This window comes from Colias croceus, chromosome 18, assembly GCF_905220415.1.
Source record: "Colias croceus chromosome 18, ilColCroc2.1".
Lineage (NCBI taxonomy): Eukaryota > Metazoa > Arthropoda > Insecta > Lepidoptera > Pieridae > Colias > Colias croceus.
The window spans coordinates 9,320,388-9,346,563 of NC_059554.1; the positions used below are offsets into that span (position 1 = coordinate 9,320,388).

The 26,176-nt window shown below is 31.5% G+C and overlaps 1 protein-coding gene across 1 annotated transcript in view; it reads left to right on the plus strand.

Annotated features, from left to right (window-relative positions):
• LOC123699844 (protein sidekick-1) overlaps positions 1–26,176 on the plus strand; it is a 218,310-nt gene that overhangs the window by 36,932 nt on the left and 155,202 nt on the right. The window contains exon 2 of the mRNA XM_045646884.1: positions 2,182–2,197. The gene's annotated coding sequence lies outside the window, so the exon portion shown is untranslated. The remainder of the gene's footprint in view (positions 1–2,181; positions 2,198–26,176) is intronic.

The following is a 26,176-nucleotide window of genomic DNA, read 5'->3' on the forward strand; positions in this document are numbered from 1 at the left end:
ATGCTGATTTCAGAAGCAATTTATTTTTTTGTTATAATAAAGATATGAGAAGTGCCATAAATATATTTTAGTTAAAGTTTTTCTAACATTTCTATTTTTTTTTATGTTTTAATTGCACACTAACCAAAAAGTGCCATAAAATAAGGTTAATTACAAATCCGTGTAAAACATGATATTTTTTATATATTCTAAAATTAAATAAAGTTAATTTTGTAAAAAAATATTTTTTTATTTCTTATCTAACCATATTTTATACAAATAATAAAAAATCTACGTTCTACAACAGATTGTTTGGTATGGGTAGAATTTGACCCACGATACCGGTAGTGTTGCCAAAAAAGGCGATACCAGCTAAGGGTTAACTTTAATTTTTTGATGTAGGCATTTGTATGATGAAATTATCATGTAATTAGGTAATATTTTAGTAATCCTAGAATGTAAAATATCAATACAAAATTCCTTTTATGCCTCATCCAATGAAAGAGTTTGCGTGAATTTTAATACATAGGAAGTTAGAATTATTCAGAAGGATATAAGCTACTTTTTGCTCACTTAACTGCCAGAATGAGAATTATGTGTGAGGAATATTAATTTATCACATTGTATTTTGAAGTATTGGTAAACGTATGAAACCATTAATGCCAGAGTTTAAGAATAAGTTCCAGATATTTTCTCCGCAACAAATAGTCTAACGATCAACGAATAATTTATTAAAGCTTCAAACTACAACATCACGCGCATAAACATCCTGGCATTTGACACAAATTAATAAAAAGGTTGTCAATACTAAAATGACCTAACCGTATCATGTAGCAAAACCACAAGCAGTTTTATTGAATGCTCTAGATAAGGCTTATTCCGCGCCATTACGCCCCTATCCAGTAAGCCTTGTATTTAATTCAAATCCAACGCTCCGCTAAGTGTGATCTAACAAACACTTCCACGGATTTAACTTGAGCTGAACACTGATAAATCTTATCGTTATATCTGTCTGTTTGTGTAAATAAAGACATCTGTCTATAGTTGTGTTTTGCTTTGATAGTTTGGATAATATATAAGTAAAGTCGCATGTATAAGCACTAGCTGTAGACCTAGACATTATCTACTCATATTATTACACGCATTATGTAGTATATAACTTATTATTTCATTATTTGCATATTTTTTAACTGAGCATAACAAAAGATTGGGTATACGTTTTTAGTGAAATAATTACTTGAGCTTTTATATTATGAAGTTGAAAACGTTGAATTAAAATTAATATTTTACTAAAAAGTAGATGAATTTTCATAAAAATTATTTAATTTTATAATATATAACTTAATATTAAATCTATCTATAGATAGTTGTACAGGGTAATAAGTCGAACCGATATAATATTTAATCTGTTTTCAGTGTATTGCATAATTTATAAAACTGTTTAAATGTGCTTTAATGTTAAAAAGACAATGCCATGATTTCTATACACTATGGTTCAACTAAATGGGGATTAGAGAATAGATAAAACGCAAGGAATAAGAAAGAAAAGCTGATTCTTTGCGAAGAAGTAATATTGATAAGATCTGTGAGCTTGAGAACAAGCATAAACTCAAACTCAAGAAGTATTAGCTGCTCGAACTGGCTTCGCTTGGATTAATAAAACGAATATTGCGTATATTATATTATAGCATATAAACAAATATATAAAAGAAAAAAAAATAAACGATAATGAGCTGTAATTCAAAACCGAATCTTTCGCCTTGACAAAATAGTATATGCTTTTGGTTAGATAATATATAGCTTTCTGATGTTGAAATAATTTTAAACCAATATAGTATAGTTTTATTATAGTTCCATCGTCACAAACAAACATACGATGAAATCATGTAAGTTTTTTTATATAATTTCAGATCGAACAGGATTAAATCACAAAGGCTGGCGGCTTGTCTCATAAAATATCATGTTACCAAAAAATGCATTTTTAAAATGCTACTATAAGAAATACGATCTACAGTGTGAATGAAAGCACTGTTACATATGCCAGATGATAAACGTAGTTAATATTATAGTGTACAACATGAATGTTTTATTATTAGATTCTTATATGAAAATTTATTAATTTAGTGTTAATTATTACAATACAATTAGGTTTATTACAATTATTATAAACCTCTATAACTAATTAAAAATCTTCTGTTTCAGGTATATCTTGGATCATGTAAGTTTCAACGATGCCTCTTTGGTACGCTGCTGTGGAATTGGAAATGCCATTGTATTTCAATACAATTTAATGTACGCTATGTCATTGTATTGTATCATAACAAGTAAAAATATAATTCATTCAGCTATCTAAAAAAATCAAATGCTCAAATAAAATAGACATTTTTAGATCATCATCAATATTTAAAAAATCACCATAAGTAATCTTTACAGATATTTAGGACTGACATAGGTACTTACATACATTAATATGATCACAACCATAAAAATAATATACATCAAAGCTAAACAGCAAGACAATAATTAAAATTGATTTCATTTCCAACAATTTACAATCCCAGTAAACCAATTTGAACTAATCGAAACGTTGTTAAATCATTCAATGAACGTATTCAATGGCCATCATTCGGTCAAACGAAGGAATGGTTGGCCTTTCATTCGTCATAAGGGAAAATATATCTTTCATAAACGTAATAAGATTGAATTTACAACAGCATGAACTATGGCCAATCAATTTGACACAAACATTTGTTTTATGTTTTAACATTATACGTTCTGGGTGGTATTGTTTTTAAATAATTGATAGACCACACAACACTATGTATGCTTTTTAATTTGATTTGCCATGAACATTGAAGGTATAGAAATTCAAGTTTTCAAGAAAGCTGTCAAATTTCAAAGTATGGGAGTGGATGGTAATGGCAAAATATTTAAAAAAAGTATATGAAATTGATTTGCCATGCTTTTTAATTTGATTTGCCATGAACATTGAAGGTATAGAAATTCAAGTTTTCAAGAAAGCTGTCAAATTTCAAAGTATGGGAGTGGATGGTAATGGCAAAATATTTAAAAAAAGTATATGAAATTGTGTCTTTCAAAAGCTGCTAATTAAATGTAATATCTCATTAAGCAATCCATTTAATTTTGTATATATACCTACATTATTTGAATTTCCATATGATTGTATTCCAATTAAACGATATATGTTTATTATAAAATTTCGTCATGACCTTTTGTTATATTATGTAGAAAATATTCCAGAATACAATAAATCAGACAATTAAATTAATTGGCTCAACAAGGATAAGGGATCGTTAATATTTGAAGGTTATCAGCAGAAATACAATAGATATTAATCAATACATAACATTTGTATAGAGATCCGCGCACGTTAAGGAAGTCAACATGTCAATTTGATGTATTAAGACAGGTAGAAATATTTGTTTATATAAAATGACAAAAGATGGTAAATGTACAGGAATCAACGAAATGAAAGAGATCTTTATTTATCTAATGTAGGATAGCCAAGCTGATAGCTTCAAGCTAATTCAGTATCTTACACCCTAAATTTTATGTGCATGTAAATTTTCGTAACATTTACAAAAACTCGCACAAAACATACGCAATTAAACAACGGAGAGCTTCCCCCTCAGCATTGTAATTCTAAAACGCCTTAAAATATTTAAACAAAGTCCAAATTACTTCGCTGAACGGGCGACTTAGCCCCGACCAGAGTTAAAAGTTTTTCAAGTCTCTTATTTGTGTTTAAGATCAAGTATTCGACATTAAATTGAAACTTTGGGTTTGCTGGATGGGAGATTTCAAGTTATTATTTGTTTTACGTATTCCCGTGGTCTCGAATCTTCTCGAATCTTTCGGATTTGGATATTTCAACGCTTCCGTCAGAATGTTGACCAATCGCTTTTCGTAATTTCTTTGTTTAGTAACGTTTTAGTCAGATGAATTTTATTTTATGTAAATCCATTTCCATTTTGATTTAATATTTTAAAATCGTGATGTAGTAATTAGGAACTCTATATTTTATTCTTCTAGAAGGCGTGGATTCGATACCCTACACCTCGAAAATTGTCCTATGAATATAGTGTTTTTTGTGTCTGTGTGTTCATCTGATAATAGTTATGTTTATATACACAAAAAATATGTTTCAGAATAGTATTTAGCAGTACCTAGTTTAGTTTCATGACAAACAAACAAAAAATATGATTGCGTTTGTGAGAATAAAAATTATACTCTAATTGGATTCTCAAGTCGGAAATGTAGCAACATTAATTTTATTATAACACTCGTTTATATATTGTTAATAAAATATTTCAAATGCCTTAAATATTGTATGTACGTATTATGTTTATACAAATTGGCAACCAAAACTTAATTCCGACCTAGCCAAACTTTTCCAGACCAAAGGTCGTTCCCATCTCGACCGTTATCCAAACTAACACGCAAAGCTAATCATTGAAATCTCAGAAATTTCATTAGGACCGTCGATAACAACTACGTGATTAAAGACGAGGGAATTAAAATACCGCGAATCTAGAAGCAAACTAATTTCAAGAGGCTCTTTTTAATCAGCAAAACCTTGTAGTTGTCTTCTGAGTTTGTAACTCGCATCTTCTAATTGTTCAACTCCCAAAGGATCAAGATTTGAATGTATAATTAGTCTCGAAGCTTTCTGAACTTGACTTAGGTACCTTGAATATGTGCGTCTTATTCTGTGAATTTGTCAACTGTATGCGTAAAATCTTACTTACTACTGAAATTGTTATTTAAACCTCTTTTCTGACATTATATCATATAAGACATTGTGATTATATTACAATGTCTGTTTAAATATTACAATGTCTGTTTAAATATTTTATGCGATATTGAATAGGCAGATATACTACTATTTTTCATTTTCATTACTTCATTACCTACTACATATTTTTATGTCAAATAGCATAGAAAACCGAAGACGAAGACCTTGGTGGTTATGGCTATTTAAGGACAAGGTTATCTCATTGATAATAACCTAATTTTAATAATAATCAACCAGTAGAATCGTTTGACGTATTTTAGGACAATATTGCTTCATCATTGTGTTCCGGAACATATTATTATAAATGCGAAAGTGTGTCTGTCTGTTTGTCTTGCTATAATATCGCAATGAAGCGACTATGCTATGATTTTTATGTCTTCAGATAGTTACAGGAGAGTAACATAGGATACCTTATATCGCGAAGGAACAGCATCCCATAGAAAACTAATATAACGATATGGTATACGAGATTTAGCGTCTATTTCTCGTAATATATTCCTCTCGTTCTCTGTATACTTTAAATATTTGTTCACCGCTGGATTGACAACTAATACCTTACCCCAGTTGAGTTCTCGAAGACTACAATTGATCGGAACAAGCGTCATTCCCCGAGGCCCAGAGGAATGTAAGTTTCTACATAACCTTTGTTCGACGTCCGATTGCTTCGCCAAAGGATTTGGGATTTGAATTTATCATTAGATGATTCTTAAAGTACGTGGTTTTCATCAAATATTCAGGCTCTCGATTCAATGTCGGATTCGGACTGGGTAATATTTTATATTTGCCTCGCCCCTTTAAATGTATTCATGTTCTATATAGCGGTTAATAATAAGGGTATATTGCGTTTAATTGTACATTCATAAGTAGGGTACTAGTCGTGTATTGTTTTAAGTATTTGATATAGGTACGCTCTTATATTTAGTTTATGTATTAATAAATCGTAGTGACATTTTCTGTTATTTTCCTTTGTTAAGCATATTGCGAATATACCTAGCTATAAAAACTAAATTTTCCAAGTATTTTTAAATATTATCACAGCATTAAATTTTTTTTGTTGAGTCAATTGTCATAACAGTCGCTTGAAAAATGTATGCTTAATCCTTCATACGTGTGAAATAAAAGAGATATTCACTCGAAACGGGAGGTAATAAACACATGTTTATGTACATTGTGAAATTTCGGGCAAGATTAAAAATATGCATCATATTATGTGATGTTCCTTGTTTATGGTAAACAATACGAAATTTGAATTTTGAGCCGATCCTACATAAATAAAACGGAGGCTGCGTAAACAGAATACGTTTTTACATGGCGGTATGAATTGACAGGTGTTTGTGTGTTTTAGATGCGTCGTACGAATAAACAGTCGGTTGTTTTTTATACGTTCATTACTTGGAATAAATCGTGGGTTTATTCTGTGAGTGTAGGGATATTTTTCGTTCGCGTTATAGTAGGAATTTGGATAGAAGTTTTAATTGTTCTAAAAAATGATGTCCTTGTGAGTGTAGGTACCTATTGAAATCAATAGATTATACGATAATGATTATAGCTCTAAAAAATAAGAAAATAGTCCCTATATTTAATTCTGCCCTGTAACAAATTCCTATAAAATGTTCCCAGATCTTTTTTGGAACCAAACTAACCTATTACTTATTTTATCGACGATATAGAGCATAAGCACTGACAATTAGTCATACATTTAATTCAATACGACTGGAGAGAGGCCAAGTGTGGACTTTTGGCAAGATAGCTATCAGAATCATAAGGATGTAATACATGATCGGAATTACAGACATATTAGGTAATTATCACTAAGCGTTACGCATTACTTTAGCCTCCGTGTTTTAAATTGATAAATTAAGTGATTAGTTGAGAAAGTTGAAAGTTTACTTACTAATATCGTTGGCCTAATCGTTTTCAACGTTTATGTGTATGAAGAATTGCATGAGCGAAACAAAACTGTGTGAATTTTAGTGAAAAACAATTTGTGGCATTATACATCGCCGCGGCCGCTGTGACAATATCGTACCTACAGTGCAACTACAAGTGACCGCGCGACCTTGAACATCTGTTTACTAACTTGTTGACATAATATCGTAATTATAAACATTTGCAAGTTGGTTTATTATAAATATGCCGCAAATTTGTCTTGGATGTCTGAATCGGATCGATGGCGAGGATTATATTACGTGTTCGATTTGCAAGCTTTTTTGTCACAATTTGTGTGCAAATGTTCGTCACAAAAAAAAACGCAAGGACTTTTTATGGACTTGCCCTTCTTGCACTAGTAAACAAGCTAAAGGGGATAATAGTAACACACCGGTACGCCCTGCAGGTGAAAAAAAAGATACACTAACACAGTGGATCCCGCAACGCACTCGCCGCGGTGACGACAGTCCTTCGTCTTCCATAAGTCAGGCAGATATCGGACATTCTTGCTTAACAAAAGAGGACATACGACAAATTATTAAAGAGGAGTTTCAAGCATTTCTCTCCGTGGACTTTGTAGCACATATTAAAGATTATATCAACCCTGAACTGACTTTAATAAAGACAGAAATTAACGCATTTAGGGACTCATTGGAGTTTATAAATTCGCAATATGAGAGTGTTAAAAAAGAGGTTGAAAGCAAATTCAGTGAAATCTCATTTTTTCAAAAGGAGCTGGACGCAATTAAATTAGAAAATAAAGATTTAATTAACAGATTATGTCAAATGGAACAACAAGTCAGAGCTAGTAATATCGAACTGCAATGTGTACCGGAGCATCGTTCTGAAAATTTAAAAACCTTAACATTGCAATTAGCGAAAACAGTGTCTTTTGATTTGCATGAAAACGATATACAATTGTGCACCAGGACCGCGAAAATAAATACGACCAGCCCTCGCCCTAGATCAATAGTAATTAAGTTACGTAGTCCAGTAGTTAGAGATGGGATACTAGCGGCTGCAATCAGATATAATAAAGCCAACCCCACAAACAAACTAAACTCAAGTCACTTGGGGATAGCCGGTGAAAAAAAGAATGTATTTATTAGTGAACATCTCTCTCCCAGGAATAAGGAACTACATAGAGCCGCACGCCTAAAAAAAAAGAAGTTGGTTATAAGTTTGTTTGGATCCGTGATGGTAGAATCTTCATGAGAAAGTCAGAAGACACTGATGCTATTCATATTAAGGACTATGATACCCTAAATAAGATCAAATAGATTTAATTATGTAGATTAACAGATTTATATATATTTTTTGTTTCACTTAAATTCTCTAAACTAAATTGCTTTTACCAAAATTGTCGCGGTCTTAATACCAAGACAAATGAGTTTTTCTGTAATGTATTGCTTCATAACTTTGATGTTATATTTATCACTGAAACCTGGCTCCAAGATAATGTTATGGATAAAGAATTGTTTGATAATCGTTACATTGTATATAGACGAGATAGGGATATTTCAAAGCCTCTGTCAAAAAAAACAGGCGGTGGTGTCATGATAGCTGTTAATAAAGATCTCTTTTCATATCAAATATGTAATAATATTAATACTGGTGTAGAAGATATGTGGGTTATTGTGCGTTTCAAAGATGGTAAAGAGTTTATTGATTTATGTATCTGTATAGTTTATATTCCGCCACCTGTTAGCGCTCAAACATTGGAACATTTCACTGAGTCTGCTAGTCTATTTCTGTCTAAGTATATGTACACTGTTGTTGTGGGAGATTTTAATCTGCCCAGTTTACACTGGGTGCCTAATGCTGATAACGTTTGCTCTGTTCTTGACACATCTTCATGTAGTGTAAGAGATATAATGTCACAGTTTATGGCTTTTAATAATTTATCACAATACAACAGAGTATTAAATAATAAATCGAATTTATTGGATTTAGTCCTAGCGTCACATATTGATGTCCATGTAGATAAGAGCGACATCTCTCTTTCCGTTCTTGACGTTTATCATCCTGCTCTAAAATTTGAACTAACATTAAATTTTGAAAAATGTCTTGTCACTCAGAGAAAGTCAAAATTAAATTTCTTTAAAGCTGACTATGTAAATATAAACAAAGATTTAGGAGATATAAATTGGGATGAGATTTTTAAAAATTGCACTGATGTAAATGATATGGTTACTAGCTTCTATAACTGTCTACGAAATATAATACATAAAAATGTACCTCTCACAAAAGCTGTTCCTGCGAAATATCCATTATGGTTCACACATAACTTAATAAAACGACTAAAAGAGAAACATAAACTTAGATTGCGCTATAAAAAATATAGAAACCCCATGGACAAATTAACTTTAGACCTTTTAACCAAGCGATGTGATAAATTATTACACGTATGTTACAATAATTATTGTTTTAAAATAGAAGAAAGTATCGCAAGCAATCCTAAATTTTTCTGGTCATACTTGAACAATAAAAGAGAATCAAAAAATGCTATACCCAGTTATATGATATTTGAAGACAAAGTTTGTAACAATTTTGATGATATTTGCAATAGCTTTGCTGAATACTTTTCATCTAATTATTCTTTACCCCGTGCCGTACAAAACACAAATGAAAATTTAATTATAAATTCTATAAAATCAACTACCACACCTGCAATATCTTTTAATCAAATAGAAATAAATCAATTAATGGTCTCAAATAAACTTAAGTCTTTGGATAGAAATAAAGGGCCGGGCCCTGATGAAATCCCTCCCATATTTATAAAAGAATGTTATAAAATGCTCACTCCACCCTTAGTTACTATCTTTAATGAATCATTACGAACTGGTCTATTCCCTGACTATTGGAAAGAAGCAAAAATAGTTCCAATCTTTAAAGATAGTTTCAGATCAAATATTAAAAACTACAGACCAATCTCAATCCTATCAATTTTTCCAAAAATTTTCGAATCAATAGTTTATCCGTTTATTAGCAACCATTTCAAATCAATAATTTCTTGTAGTCAACATGGCTTTATCTCTAATAGATCTACTTCTAGTAACTTAATCTCATTTGTAGAAAATATTATAGGTTATGTTGACAATCGTGTTCAAGTTGACGTCATTTATACTGACTTTAGCAAAGCTTTCGATAAAGTCAATCACGAAATGCTTTTGCTAAAGCTAAATGAAAATGGCGTCACTGGATCTTTGTTGAATTGGTTCAGGTCATATTTGAGTTTCCGTAAATCATATGTTGTCGTGAATGGTTATCAATCTAAGTGTTTTGACGTGATGTCGGGTGTTCCCCAGGGGTCACACTTGGGACCGCTTTTATTTCTAGTTTTTGTGAACGACATAATTAACTGCTTCCAAAATACAACTCCCTATCTTTACGCAGACGATCTCAAAATAATGCGACCTGTTGCTAGTACTTACGATCAATTTCTTATACAAGAAGACCTTAATAGACTATTTAATTGGTGCCAAGAGAATGACATGTCTTTAAATATTCAGAAATGCTATCACATTTCTTTTACACGAAATAAAAATCTGATTCCAGTAACTTATGTAATTGATAATAAATCTTTGGCACAGGTCGACTCGATACGAGACTTAGGCGTTATTATTGATAAAAAGCTAACATTTTATCCACACATCGACGCAATTTTAACTAAAGTCTCCAAATTAATAGGTTTTATAATACGTAATACAAAACAATTTAAAAATTATAGAACTAAAATAATTTTATATTTGTGTTTATGTCGCAATATTGTAGAATATTGTTCTCAAGTATGGTCTCCTTTCTATGACGTGCACAGAAACAGAGTCGAACGGATTCAGAAAAGATTTTTGTCCCTACTTTCTTATCATCACAACCTACAGCTTTCTTCTTATTCCGAAAGATTAAAGTTTTTTAAATTATGCTCCCTAGATAACAGACGCAAACTTTTAGATATGGCATTTTTGCATAAAATATTAAATGGTAAAGTTGATTGTCCAGAACTTCTTAACCATATAAATATATCTGTGCCTTGTAGACAGAAGCGTCCTAGCTCTTATAAATTATTTTTTCTACCCTCATGTAAAACAAATACTAAATATAATTCACCTATTACAAGAACTTTAAGATATTATAACTCGTTGTTAAATTTAGTGGATATTGATATTTTTTCTGATAAATGGCCTGTAATGAAGAACAAGATTATAAAACTTTTTTTGTCCTAATTAAATTCTTAAAACAGCATAATTCCAGTCACTTGGTGCAGGTATATTTATATGCATGATTAAGCTGTTTTAATATTTGTTATCACTTTGTATTAATTCCATAAATGTATGTTAACGCTTGTGTGTAAGCTGTGGTCACATATAACCGGTAGTGCATACGCCAACTTATATATAAAAAAAACTGTATTTAGCCTAAGTACACATGTAACGACCTTTTGTGATCCTTAAATAAAGAAAATAAAAAAAATAAAATTATCTGACTGCTGGGTTACGATTTTTAAATGTATGTATGTACGTATTTTCTTGGCAAGCCCATACCGCTGGGCGGATTTTGATTTATAATTTGTCTTTGTAATTATCAGAATTGTGGACATAGGCTTCAAAACTTGATAGACGGCATGTTGGATAATTCTTGTTAGTATTTTAGTCTTTTTATCGGACCATCACCTTTATGAGGAACTACAAATATAATGCTTAATTTAACCGCAAGCTGTTTCTCCTATTTTGCTACAATTACGATGAAAACTAGGGGAGTTACCATGATGTCTTATAGCAGTATTATTTCCTGTGTGGGAACGTGATGGTGCTAGATGGTACTAGGTCTTTTTTCCACACTAAAAACAATACTGCTTAAGACTGTATACTGATTTAAAACATCATGGTTTGGGGCAAAATTAGGAGGAATCGTTTGAAACGAATACAGTCACATAACGAAATCATATTATCGTCTTATCATACAAGTCGATTTTTGCAATAGATGTTATCGGAATCATAAATATACATATATCGTGGATTCGCATGTCAGTGACATACCGTGACATGCCGCTGCCAATTTTGTAGTTGTGGTTTAGGTTATCGAACATAATATGAGCTTTTACCGATGATGTGACCGTGGATTTTTATCGTATGTGCTTCTGATTTATATAGCAGTCAATTGTTTAAAAGTCGAAGTTAAACTTTTATTTATTGAAACAGACTACTTATAGAAATGCATTTGAAACATATACCTATGAAATTTAACATGATTTCCACTGATTTGGAAAGCAGTTATTACAGATAAGAACTCTATTATTATTTCATAATGTTTAATAAATTTATGGTTAAATGGATATTGATACAAATTAATATATTGGAACATTATTCTTATTGATACTGTTGATACTTACGTAACATTAGTTTCACTATCAATTTTTAATGTAGTTTTATGCAAACTAAGATCACTCGGTGTCTAGTATACTAGCGTCCCACTGCGCACATTTTGATGAAACATTTGACAAATCTACTATTAAGAAGTCTTAAGAAGAGGACTTACTTGTATATAATTATAACTATAGATATAGGTTGAGGATTTAGATAATTGCCCGTCTTCATAAAGCACTTACTGTAGAACTGTAATTTCTTTGAAGTACCTAACTTCTGAAATATAGTGAAATAACTCACGCAAACTACAAGCAAATAATAATTTTGGTGACGGTTAAGTCTAAGCTTAGTTTGTGACGGGATTAATTCTAAATAAGTTTTTGGATGACTTTAGTTACTTTACGACAGGCACTTTTAACACTGTAGCTTTTCACTTTTCATACATAATAATATAATGACATAATACAATTTTGCTAATCTCCGAAGCAAAAGATGGATGATATAATAATATGATGATAAGATGATATAAGTTTGACGTCGATGTCGTGTGCGTGTCTGTGGTATCGCAGATTTCAAACAGATGGACCGATTTCGATGCGGTTTTTTTTTATTTTAAAGCCATCTCTCTATTTCTCATTTCTCATCTTTTCTTGCGGTGGACTATGTTTGGTTAATATCGATAGGTATAGTAGTGGTAGTGTAACAGTATTATCAATCGAAAAGATAAAACGGCATAAGTATATCGAAAATATTTTAAGATATTTTGGTTAAATCAGGCAAATAATAATATTTTGGTAAGGGGGATTTTCAATTTACTTGTAATTAAAAACTCATCAGACCTATAAATAGCATATTTGCTATTGCTATTGCACAACCACAGATAAACAAATGTACAAATGATGGGGATACAAAAGTGGCTGTCTATCAATTTGTCACCCCATGTTCAGACTGTCTGCTGCGGAAACGAGGGGACATCCCTCACACAGGTATGCAGTAATAGATTTTTATGTATATATATCTAAAGTTGTTGTAGGAAGAGGAAAAATTAATAGATTTCCATATATATGTATATCTAAAGTTATAGTATGGAGAGAAGAGATTGTTCTGTTTGTTGTGATCAAATTCAACTGCTGCATATTAGCAAAAGTTTCATCTTTAGTGTGGCTTTTGTTTTTTTGTTGAAACAGCGAAATAATGGCTGATATTCACAATAAAAATGTTATTATTTTGGATGAAGGAATGGATCCGTGATTTAAAATAAAAAAATCGTTTAATAGATAGTCGAATGTTGATACCTAGATTAGCCTATACTCATCATCTATAGAAATAAAAAGTATTTGCACGTAAGTAATACAGCTTAAAATAATAGATACATTTTAAAACACTATAAACAACAATTTATGACCAATTACTTTTAACCTACCTTCGATTACTATACACAACAATTTGTCATTCTTAAGAATAACATCACATTATCAGCAACCAATTTATTTATCCTATCCCCTTCAATTTATTAAAAATTCCCAAACACTGAGACATTATCTGCTCCATACATTTGTCATTCTTCTAAACTCTACATGGGAATATCGACTCTATTTCTATAATTTTAAGGTGCAATTTAGATTGTGTTCTGGGACTAAAAATGATAAGGAGTGGAATGATTTTAACAAGAACACGGAAACATTTGATCAATAAAATACAATTAAAAGCCTGATTCGTAAATGTATGTTTGTATCTAATCGCTGTAATTATTTAGAGTCTGAGTGAATGGAATGGATTTTTGAATGAGTTGGAATATTATATTATTATTGAAAGAACAACTTTTAAGGTTTGAAGAGATGATTTATGTTTCTAATAAGATGGCGGTCTCAGTGGTGTTTTTATCTTCTTTGAGGATTATTTAATAGGTTTCTATGTTTAGAGATTAAATAAGTTTCATAAAAAAGGAATTAGGTAATTTACTTTTTTATCAGAACTATTATATTTTAAATATAGTATTATATTTCCTGCACAATCCAAAATGTTAAGACACATAGAAAATGTAACGTAATAGAGTACAAATAGCTCGAATATAATTATTATAATATCCCAATCATCCTTCCTTTCTTCAAAATAAAAATAATATTATTAATAAATAAGTAAATTCTTAAACCATCTAATACCGGGTTAATATTTAAATAAACAAATAAACAGACCATATTCAATATCTATATAACTGAATGTCTATTCTACCATAGTACCTATAAATAGATACATATTATACTAAGACTATATCGTCTGATAGTCTTATTGATAGTCTTAGTCTCTTTATAGGAACTATGGTAGAGTCAAGCTGCGTCTCATTATAACCCGGTCAAATTGAGAGTGTATCAATCCAGTTAATTAATTATAAGATAACCGGCTTCCACATCATTTACATTTACGACTGGGTCAAATATTCCGATAAGCTTTTTTTATAGTTAGAGAATTTCGTAATAAATTACTTATGCTCTTCTTGGTTTAGAAATAGTTAATCGTTACGGATTTTTTTACGTAAAATGCTAGCGTGCGAATTAAAGTTGTATACAATAATATTATTATGATTGCTTCTTAATTTTGATATTCGCACGACGAGTTCGCATTCGGATTCCGCACCGGACGGAGCTCCATCCTAGATCATCTCATCTCATCCCATAAGTCAATACTCTATAGTGAACAAATAAATATATCTCAAAACTCAATCACATATCTTATAAATTTAACCCCAACCCCCCCAACAAATAGTCCTATATTACTTGAAAAAGTGGTTGTTTTATATGCTTATTCAAACTTCCATCTTTCTTTAAACAATTTTTTATAGAAATCTGATGAATCATTTTTTCGTGAAAGATTAAAAATCCATGCATCTATGTCACAAATTTTCCATTTTATTATAATACAAAATATTTTTTTGAGAAATTACGTTATATTTTAATGATATTCATTAAGGTTAAAATTATTTCAACATATATACTACTTAACAACACATCTACATATAAACATAATCAATAGTGTCCGCCAAATATATTATTTCGTAGTTTTTGTACTTAAATAATCAGATAAATAGGTTTAATATTTTATATCTACGAGTATGTTTCCATGAAAAATGGTCTTCTCTATGCAAAGTTCATCTTTCTAATTTTATTTATTAACTAGGAGGAGACTTATTAATTCTATAAGATAAACATTAATTTATATTGACTTAGTCGCAAAAACCAAATCGGCTTCTCAAACTAGAAGAATCAAATTCTAGAAGTTCTTAATCTAATTAAACGCTAAACTAACACTTTAAAAGTCAAAGTAACTGTCTAATTTAATAATTTATATTGTAAATTTCCTAATCTTTAAGATTTCTTGTTTTATATTACACAAGACTTTTTAAATAAATAAATCATTATAAATTAAACGTTTATCTTCTAAATTAATTTATTGGAAACTATAGCTTTCCGTCCGCGGCTTCGCCCGCTTTGTCTTAAAACCTAATAAATTATATTATACTAAAACCTTCCTCTTGAATCGCTCTATATAATAAGAAAAAATCCGGATCAAAATCCGTTGCGAGGTTTTAAAGATTTAACTTTTAAGCATACATAGGGACAGAGAAAGCGAATTTGTTTATCTTACTAATATTATAAATGCGAAAGTTTGTGAGGATATGAATGTGTGTGTTTCTCTCTTTCACGCAAATACTGAACAGATTGCAATGAAATTTAGCACACATATGGAGGCTAACTTGGATTAACACATAGGATAGATTTTATCCCGGGAATCCCACGGGAACGGGAACTATGTGGGTTTTTCTTTGAAAACCCGGGCGAAGCCGCGGGTGGAAAGCTAGTACTAGATTGAAATCATAAATGAGCATGTCTTTAACTAGGTAAGGAAGTGACAATCTCCTTTTTACTTTGCGCAACACACAGTTAAAAACCACGCATTTGGCTCAAATGTCTTTTTCAAAATATCGATTAATAAAAAAATATAATACCTACGTCCTGCACTATATTATCATAGGAAATATCATACTCCACTGCACAACCTATATGCAGAAATAATTCGAATATTAGCATCCATTACGAAGCAGATCAAAGTACGATATTATCTGGATCATAAATTAAGCCCATACAATGGGTAGGAGGTTGTGGTCAGGTCAATTGAGGATTTTGAAAGGAAATTGTTGGGTAATACGTGTGTCTGAGAGCTGGTGAATAATTTCGGGCTTATGTTTTAGGTGGTATTTAAGTTATGAATTAGGTGATCGTTCATTATGCATTATGAGTTAAATATAATTGTATATCTTGCATTATCGTTGATTTAAAATAGTTTATGGCTGTTAAATATGTTTATAAATATCAATTTATTTCTTAGTGTTAAATTTTTCTCATGTATTAATGATGTACTTCATTTGTTTATTTCCAAATATAATTCCAAACGTATTTCCAATAATCACTTCATTTTTATTCATACAACGCTAAATAAAAATAAACTCAATAATATATTACCACTATATAAACTCCAAACCACAATTCCACTCACATTTACATAATTTTTGCTTCGTTACACTAATTAATTCATCAATGTATAATTCATATAAAACAATTATGAACACATCAATACCCGTGACTCTCACTTCGCACAAGAGCTTCCAAAAGAATTTAAAGTCCGAGCAAAAAATGGAAGCTCAATCAACTGTTATGTACGCTTGAATACAACGTTCATACCAGATATCTCTGTTAACATTTAAAATAAAACATCCTTTTTATACTGTCGTCGTTGATATTTTAGTACGGCCTACGTTAATAAACCTTAATATAGCTGATCATAATTAGTGATTACATTAGTGATTATCTTAATCCATACTAATATTATAAATGCGAAAGTAACTCTGTCTGTCTGTCTGTCTGTTACTCAATCACGCCTAAACTACTGAACCAATTTGCATGAAATTTGGCATGGAGATATTTTGATACCCGAGAAAGGACATAGGCTACCTTTTATTGTGAAATATGTACTACGGGCGAAGCCGGGGCGAATCACTAGTGTATTATAAAGGCGAAAGTTTGTAAGTATGGATGTATGGATGTTTGTTACTCTTTCACGTAAAAACTACTGAACCGATTACAATGAAATTTAGCACACATATAGAGGATAACTTGGATTAACACATAGGATAGTTTTTATCCCGGAAATCCCACGGGAACGGGAACTATGCGGGTTTTCCTTTGCAAACGCGGGCGAAGCCGCGGCCGGAAATCTAGTACCTATTAATATAAATATAACCAAATAAATGTATATGCAAAATAATTTTCAGACAGGCTTATTCATAAGTAACTATTATAACTAAAAAGTGTTTATATCATCAAAAATTCTATATATTCATTATGTTATCAACACTACAATAATTTGTCTATATAACATGTCATTGTACACTAAAGCTATTTTGAGTATAATATCATTTACCTAAATATTATATCGAAATCAAAATTGTATTTAAAATATGTCTGTCTGTCTGCCATTCTTATGTGACATAACAAATAATATAAATTATAATGAGTATAGTATTTCACTAGCTCCTAAACTATAAGTATTATATTTTCTGCTCCTGTTACGCCTTGTTGCGTAGGCTGAATAAGGTAAGGTCCTTCAGTTTTAAGGGTTCTCGTGATAATCGCTCATATTCCCAACATAATAGGGTTTAGACTTTAGAGTAATAGTTATTAACGACCTTTGTTTATGAAAATAAATACCGAAATATTTTCGGTATTTTGTTATTTGATCCACCTATAATTTTAAATGATAAAATGTCCTTGAAGTTCGAAAAATATGGGTATGTATAAATTAAGTTCCAACCCAACATAACATTATTTTGCGACGTCATATAAACTTATCATTGATTGTATCACATTTACACTGTTAAAGGTTCTTCACTACGTCGTGTTAGTCAAAAAAAAATTATACCGGTCGAATTGATAACCTCCTCCTTATTTTTTGAAGTCGGTTAACAAAAGGTGGATTCACACAGAGCGAGCGGCTTCGCGAGGCAGTAACTGCGCGAAGCAAGTCGGTCTGCCTACACGTAATTGGCCGAGGAAAACGCGTATGCACTATGCAGCGATATAGTTTGCTGAGAACATCTTTCGTTCTGCGAAATGAGAACTTTGTTGAGAACATTTCGCTTGCTTGCGCGTGTGCTTCGCGAGGCTGCTCGCTCTGTGTGGACCTGCCTTATTATGAACAAAGACAGCATTTCTTCTTCCACGATTTAAACCTAAAGAACTTACACAAGACACTCACTAATGAACGCGGTCAGATGCCTTATTCCCATTAATTAGGAAACAAAGGAAAATAGTTTGGAGCCGGCTTTAATTTGGAACTTGCTGGAAATTCGGTTATTCAATACCTCTGTTTGATGTTGCGTGCACACGTCAATTTGTTAGCTGATTAGGATCGGGCGTCAATTAAAAATCAACCTAATGTGTGTTGTTTACAGTTCAAATTTGGATGAATTTAATCAAGGATGCAGTAGCTTTTTTCAGTTTTGACAATCGGTTTTTGTTTTAGTTTAACAACATTAGTTGCAATTGATGCTGTGTTTTTAAAAAAGAATAGAAATGCATCAATGTTACTTAATTTAAATAGAAACAGATTCGTGCGACCACCCACAGTCATGTTAATACATTTTTATGCATGTACTAGATTTCCGCCCGCGGCTTCGCCCGCGTTTGCAAAGGAAAACCCGCATAGTTCCCGTTCCCGTGGGATTTCCGGGATAAAAACTATCCTATGTTAACACATATGGATTAACATCCAAGTTACCCTCTATATGTGTGCTAAATTTCATTGTAATCGGTTCAGTAGTTTTTACGTAAAAGAGTAACAAACATCCATACATCCATACATCCATACAAACTTTCGCATTTATAATATTAGTAGGATTAATTCTATTAGAAATGTATAGGTAAGAATAGTAGTAAGATAAAAATTTAAGAAAAAAGCGTATTCCATAAAACCTATAAGTGTGACTGAAATTCCATTAATTATTTATTCAAATAGACTTTTATGGAAATTGGTTTCTACAAAGAAGAGCTTAAAAGAAACTTTTTGTATGTAAAATTAATGTATTGCATGATACGCACGTAACAATACTTGTTTTAAGTTTCAATATTTCTTTAGTAATTTTACAGGTATACGATATAAGGGTGGAGTATAGTAGTTATTAGTAATATACCTACAATTATAATAATAATACAACACTGTTTTTATTTCTAATAAAACTCTACATTCAACAACTAAGATTAAGATCAATTTTATAATCCTATATCTTATCGAGTAATAAATATTGCTATAAAAAAGCCATAAATGGTTAATCTAGTCTAGACAGATAAAGCTTAGAGTTCAGAGACATCGAAATTACATTTCAATAAGAATTTAATTGGATTGAGCGAAATTTCAAGTAATTTCTTTGGTTTTTCGATTTTAAAGCTACTTTATTTAATGCGAATACTGTTTCATTTTAAAATGAACGTGGTTTATCATTTAACTTGTTTACTAGCTTTCTGCCAATGGCTTCGTTTGCTCTTTATATTGAACAACAGTTTCGCATACGAATTTTATTTCTGTAATTCACGATTCAGTTCTTATGCTGTGTTTAACGATTGATTATTTGCTTAATACAAAAAACTAACAATTCTTATGTTAGTGGAATCAAAATAATTGTATTATAATGATTTATATTGACTATCTCCATGTTCCTAATAAATAATCACAAATACAACCTAGTCCCAATCGAAGCAAAGCTTGTACTACGCAAACTATAGAACCAGCAAAAGCCTAACTTTTTTTCTGTAATAAAACATAGATTTACATCTAGGGATAACAAAAATTGTATGTTCATTACAAATTTCTTTCACTATCGCGATTGAAACTACTGCGTCATTTTTATGGCGATGCAAGCAAAAATATTCCTGCAAGTTCACTACCGTTCGGTGATGTTACAGGTACCATCAGCAAAACAGCTGTCAAACATTCAATCCATGTTTAAAACACCAATTCTTCACCTGGTTACATTGCTACGGAATAGAAAATATAAAAGCAAGAAACTCACGTCCGTGTCTCGTTACGTTTGAAAGCTGAAGAATAGCGTTGTCGGAATATGACTCGCTCGCAAAGTTATACAATTTTTATATAAGTGCACGGACAATATGGAGCGTGTAGCAAATAAAATGCCTTGTTAAGAGTCACTTGTAGATTTATAGCAACTAGTCGGTTCGCTGACGTCTACCTGAATCTGTTACAAGACTATCGTGAAGTTTCTTCCCAGACGCAACTGAAATTATTTATTCAATTAGACTTCTTCTAGAAATACTGTTGAATCGTCATAACATTGTTACCATTTACCTCCAGTTTGGCAGTTTCTACAGGGAAGAGTGGGCGAATACTCTGTCAGTCAGTAAGAAAAATAAGTAAAATTACTGAAGGTACTACTAATAATTCAAATAACAACAATAGTACCTAGTTATTTTGAATATATGAACATCAAAATTCCAAATGATTGGGCAAAATTAAAGACCCGTTATGGTAAAAAGACGAGGAATCGATTTAATTTCTATTCTATAAAATGTTTTCTAAAATATCTCATTCTTCAAATGCATTAAAGCATTTGAATGCTATAAAACTAAATATTACGTACCATATGGTCTCAAGGTCATGTTGTCACCAGATTGTCTACCAAAATCCGAGAACAAGTTCGAAATAAACCCTCATTAAGTCCGTAGACGAAAGCTAGTTAATGTAATCTTCATAAATCACATTAGCAATTTAGTAGAAAGAGCACTCAGCGAGTAGTCCGGAAAACCAGTTATGAATATTTATTATTTACTCATAGGCCTCGATTATTTAAGGGTACGAAATACAAAGCGATAGTAAGTAGGTTAGTGGGCTTGCGAATGTATAATTTGGCTGTTTTTGCATTGAATCTAGTTTAAATATATTATAGTTTGGAGTGGTCAGCTGTTGGAATGGACTATACTTTTGTACTGCTGAAATAGGCTTTGAAATTTTAATTGTGTTTATTTTTAGTTTTTTATCCAATTAATAATATGATTTGATGATGGTTTGTTGTGGTGGTATTGAGACGTTTTCTTCAAAATTTGATGTTCTTTATTTATTTATTGTTTTCTGTTTCTCAGAAGTTTGTGACAAAAAATAAATTTGTTCCATTTATCGTGAATTGAGTTGACAAATACCAGGAATTAACTAACCCGTTTTACAAAAAGAGTAACAGATAAATTGTTAAGTAAATGAATATAAATAAACTTGTATTGTTTTATTGTAGTATTAGATTGCTCAATGTTAATAATTTCGGCACAACAAAACCAAAGAGTTCCGATTTTGATCTCTATTACGAAGGTAATAACATAACAATTGGAATACTGAAACATGATCAAATCATTTGTTTACTTCAACTTGAAGCTACATTTCGTTAAGAGGATTATTTAGCCTCATTAGCAAATAATGTAAATTCTGCTATCATTAAAATAACACGAACATAAAATGATGGATGTCCATTAAATTCTATAATTACTGAATACCAGGAAGCTATTGGTGTCTATCAAAATGCAGTAATCTTTGTTGATCCAGAGCCAATTAACTTGGAACCTAATGATGGACTCTTCACGTGACAGCAATATAATGTTTACTTGATGGGGCGATTCGTTGAAACTGTCATGGTCTCTTTGGAATCGATTTAGGTGTACAGAAGGCCATTTGTGGCTGCAATTTTATTTTGTTTGCTGATCGTGGATACAATTATTTGAGCATGAACGTGGTAGTAATTTAAAAAAATTGGTGTACAGTTCAGTGGAAATGTTATAATTTCCTATCTATTTTCTCAGAAATTTAACACACAAGTTATTTAGTAGCTCATATTAAGTCCATTTAATGTCCTGTGTTCTGTGCATGTTAAATTATATAGCATAACTGATTAGTGAGTGTCAAAACTGAAAATAATTTATCTTTATTTAACACTGCATATATCGGATCCATAAATAAACTACAGGTTCGAAACTATCAGCAACTAATAATTGATATTCTCATGAAGAAAGGTTCCATTTTTCATTAGCTATAGTTGAGTAGTATTAGTAAAATTGTGAGATAAGATTCTATGTTCACATTAGCTATCGGTAGAGGTGGGTAGTATTTAACTTGTAAAAATTGACCCTTACAAAAACCAGTCAATCCCGAATACGTCAATCGACGTTTCATTAATGAAACACAATAGCGTGAAGGCATTACAGACGTGGAAGATCAAAGCCAAATGAGGATATTTCGTGACTAACACCGAATCAAAACACCGTCAAAAGTTTTCGAGGCTTTTTATACCGGCACGAATTCGCGCTATCAGATCTTGAGGGGATTGATGACGAATCATTTTACGGTGATGTTGTACTTCTCGTGGTATTTTGAAAAATTTGGTGAATAAATTTTATTGACCAAGTTTAATTTCGATTGTAAACGTTAATACATCATTGGGAGCTGTGAAGGTCAATTCAAATTGAAAGTGATTAACATTATTTATTTCTCGTCATGTAGTTTGGTGAGGTATTTTGTAATTACTGGGAAACTTATCCTAAACCATGAATTTTGGTTAATTTTAGAATTTTCCTCCATCTCAATTCTTATGCTACTATGAAAGATAACATTATTTATATTTACATTATTATCTATATTTATAATACTAGATTTCCGCCCGCGGCTTCGCCCGCGTTTTCAAAGAAAAATCCACATAGTTCCCGTTCCCAAGGGATTTCCGGGATAAAACCTATCCTATCTCTCAAGTTGGATCGAACTGCACATGGTGTGCGAATTTTATTACAATCGGTTAAGTGGTTTAGGAGTCCATTGAGGACAAACATTGTGACACGAGATTTATATATATTAAGATTATCTACAAATTTTTAATAATTAGCCCAGCCATTTTGAAGCTATAAATAGCATTTCACCGAACGCTGTATTAAGTGATCAATTATAGCAAACAATATTGGTAATTTGAATATTCCTAAATACTTGTTATTATCGACGCTTTACTCCAAATTGCCTTGAACTACAGCAAACGAGTCACGTCATTTCTAATCAAGGAAATTCAGCTATAATCTGAGGTAAAAGGGTTTAGTTCACACAGCGTAATTGCTATTGTTCATAAAACTAACTTTTTGATGGAATACGAAGGATTTCCTATTGAAGGTTTTCGCAATTTTACAATCACAATTATGTGCTATGAAAACTTGGAAGTAATTGTAAAAGTGGTAGTTTGTTTGACAATCGTATGCCATTGGAATAATTGTTTTTTGACGTGACAACGTCTTATAATTCGATAGAGCCGGCTGCACGCACGAAAAAACATGACTCATGCGGCGTTACCTCGCTCTGACTCATCTGAGGCGTTCCATGTAGTTCGAGCGAGAGCGCGGAACGAGCGACAAAGAAGCACAATCGGACGTTGTCACGTTCAACTATCGTCTGTAAACCGACTTTACAGACAACCAATTTTTTACAAGGAATTTTTATTATCAGACTACAGCTTCTAGCCATAACATGCACATGAATAAATAATTTTATTATAATAGTAGACTTTGGTAAACCGATAAAGTGTGTGGGATAAGTTTCAAATGTCTATATTTTTCTCAGCTGCTCTTTCTTTGACGTCTGTGGGATTGATGCTTTGTATGCTTTAAATAGTAAGTATACTGTAGAAATTGATATTTTTGGTTTTATGGCATTCAAATGCTTATAAATTTAAATATAGGTGTATACTGTATTTAAATTTAGCTATAAAATGAATTAAATACAATATACTTATAAATTCTTAGCCATAAAACGTATTCAAAGTCGCTTATTCTAAAGACTGACTCCATATTACTTTTATAATAGTCACAGATCTGTTATATTCAGGGCAATTTAATTACTTTTACCTTATTTGAGAAAAAACACAAACAGCTCCATACGGCTTCTTACTATTAGATTGAAGGTAAATAATCTGTATATAATAGGACGATGCAGAAGCACTTCTAAAATAGAGTTGGATGACTACCATACGAGTAAACACTACAATTTATCACACAATCACAGGTAACATCTTATCAAAATCGCCTAAACGAACTATCATAGGGCTATCAAAGCCAGCACTTACAGCAGTTACCTACACAGTACAAATGTATTGCATACATAGCCTAAGATACCCCAGATTAATCCTGTATTCATCGAGTTATCGTACGTAATTGGTTTCTGTACAAACCTATGTTTAGTGTAAAAGCCAATTAGAGAGTGGGACGCGTGCAAACATGGCCATTGGGTGATGATTAAAGCAATTATTGATTGAGTGGCCACAGGATATAGGTGTAGTCTTTGTACTGATGTATATGAAATAGGGTATTTGATGTCTGGTTCGTTTTAGAACATTACTACGTATAGAGGGGACACCACGAACAAAATTTGTGCGAGAAGCACGGCGGCGCGGGGCTTGTGAGTATAATATTATATACACTTTGTAGATATTCTGCCGCTTTACTTCTAAATTAAAATCAATCAATGTAAAAAAATTGGTTTGAGACGATTGACTCCAACTCATGTTACAAATAGTGTAGTAGCGATTTCCTTTTTAGTACGTAGTACATAGTAACTCAATGTTTTGGGTTGTGTTTTTCTCGATTGAAGAAATGTCATGTAGTTGTTGTATTGTGTTCTTCTCGATTTTGTTTTGGCTTATGGACGTGATGATGCTTAAAAATAGTTAAATATCATGTTCACCTATTTAGTACTCATTTGAGTAATAAATGGGTAGCTTTTAAACGTGATTTATTCCTGAATAAATGATACGTTCATTCCAATGTTTTCTCATGTTGTAATACATGTTTATTATCCACTAAATATTATGAATTTCTTGCTTCATGATATCACATTTTACCAAAAAGCTGGAGGCACTTAAAAGAGAATTTATCACATATTTTGACAATAGACGTATTCTTTGGAAATAAACAATTTTGCTCACGTATCCAAACTCCGCTTAACGTTAGTCCCTAAAGTTAAAAGTCTCTGTTTGACAACTTTCCAAAACTCTCACGTGCGTAATCATTTATACAGAAATTGTATATTGTTAAAAAGGAAACGATTCTACTAATTTATTTTATTAATAGTATTTTTTAAACATCCAGAAGTACGTATGTATGTTCACTTCTCAATCTATACTATAAAATTATAAGAGTTTGTTTGTTTGAACGCACTAATCTCAGGGGCTACTGGTTCGATTTGAAAAATTATTTCAGTGTTAGATAGCTCATTTATCGAGGAAGGCTATAGGCTATATTATAGCATTACGCTAAGAACAACAGGAGCGCAGCCACGCGGGTGAAACCGCGAAGCGCAGCTAGTACCTATAAGATAAAGATTCTTCAATGTACGGATTAGAATATAATTTGTCACACCACATAACTTTTTGTACTAACCCCGTACATTTCTCAAAACAACCTAATTACAAAACTTAACAATACTGAAAACGTTCTAAAATTTATATTCCAATTTCACTAAGCTTTCTTAGAAATGTTTAAGCCCCTTACAGTGATCTCTAAGTTTGCGGAGATATTCACAAAACAATAGCTATGCCTTCAAGCATGATTTTAATATGTTTTACAAGCTAATGTGTTTGTAACAACTACATACTTCGACGTGCACAAAGTTTGGAAGCTTTAAGATTGTGAATATTGAAACAATAGCGAACTTGCTTTGAGATGCGGCTACTCTTTCGTATTCTTTGTGGATATAATGGAAAAGGGTATTGGTAAGGAAGCGTGAATAATATACGAGTTCGCGAACTAAGGGATTTCTGCCCCTAGGCTCTTTTTAATATTTAAGGAAATTATTCGCCGGTACAAAGAATGTTTTGTAAGATGTTTATGAATTGATAAATGCAATGCCGTTTTGAATTGGTTTGTGTATTTATCATTTTTGGGAATGACTGTTTAGTTAAATGTTTAGATTACAAAATATATAATATTTTAAAATTCGATTAAAATACCTAGAA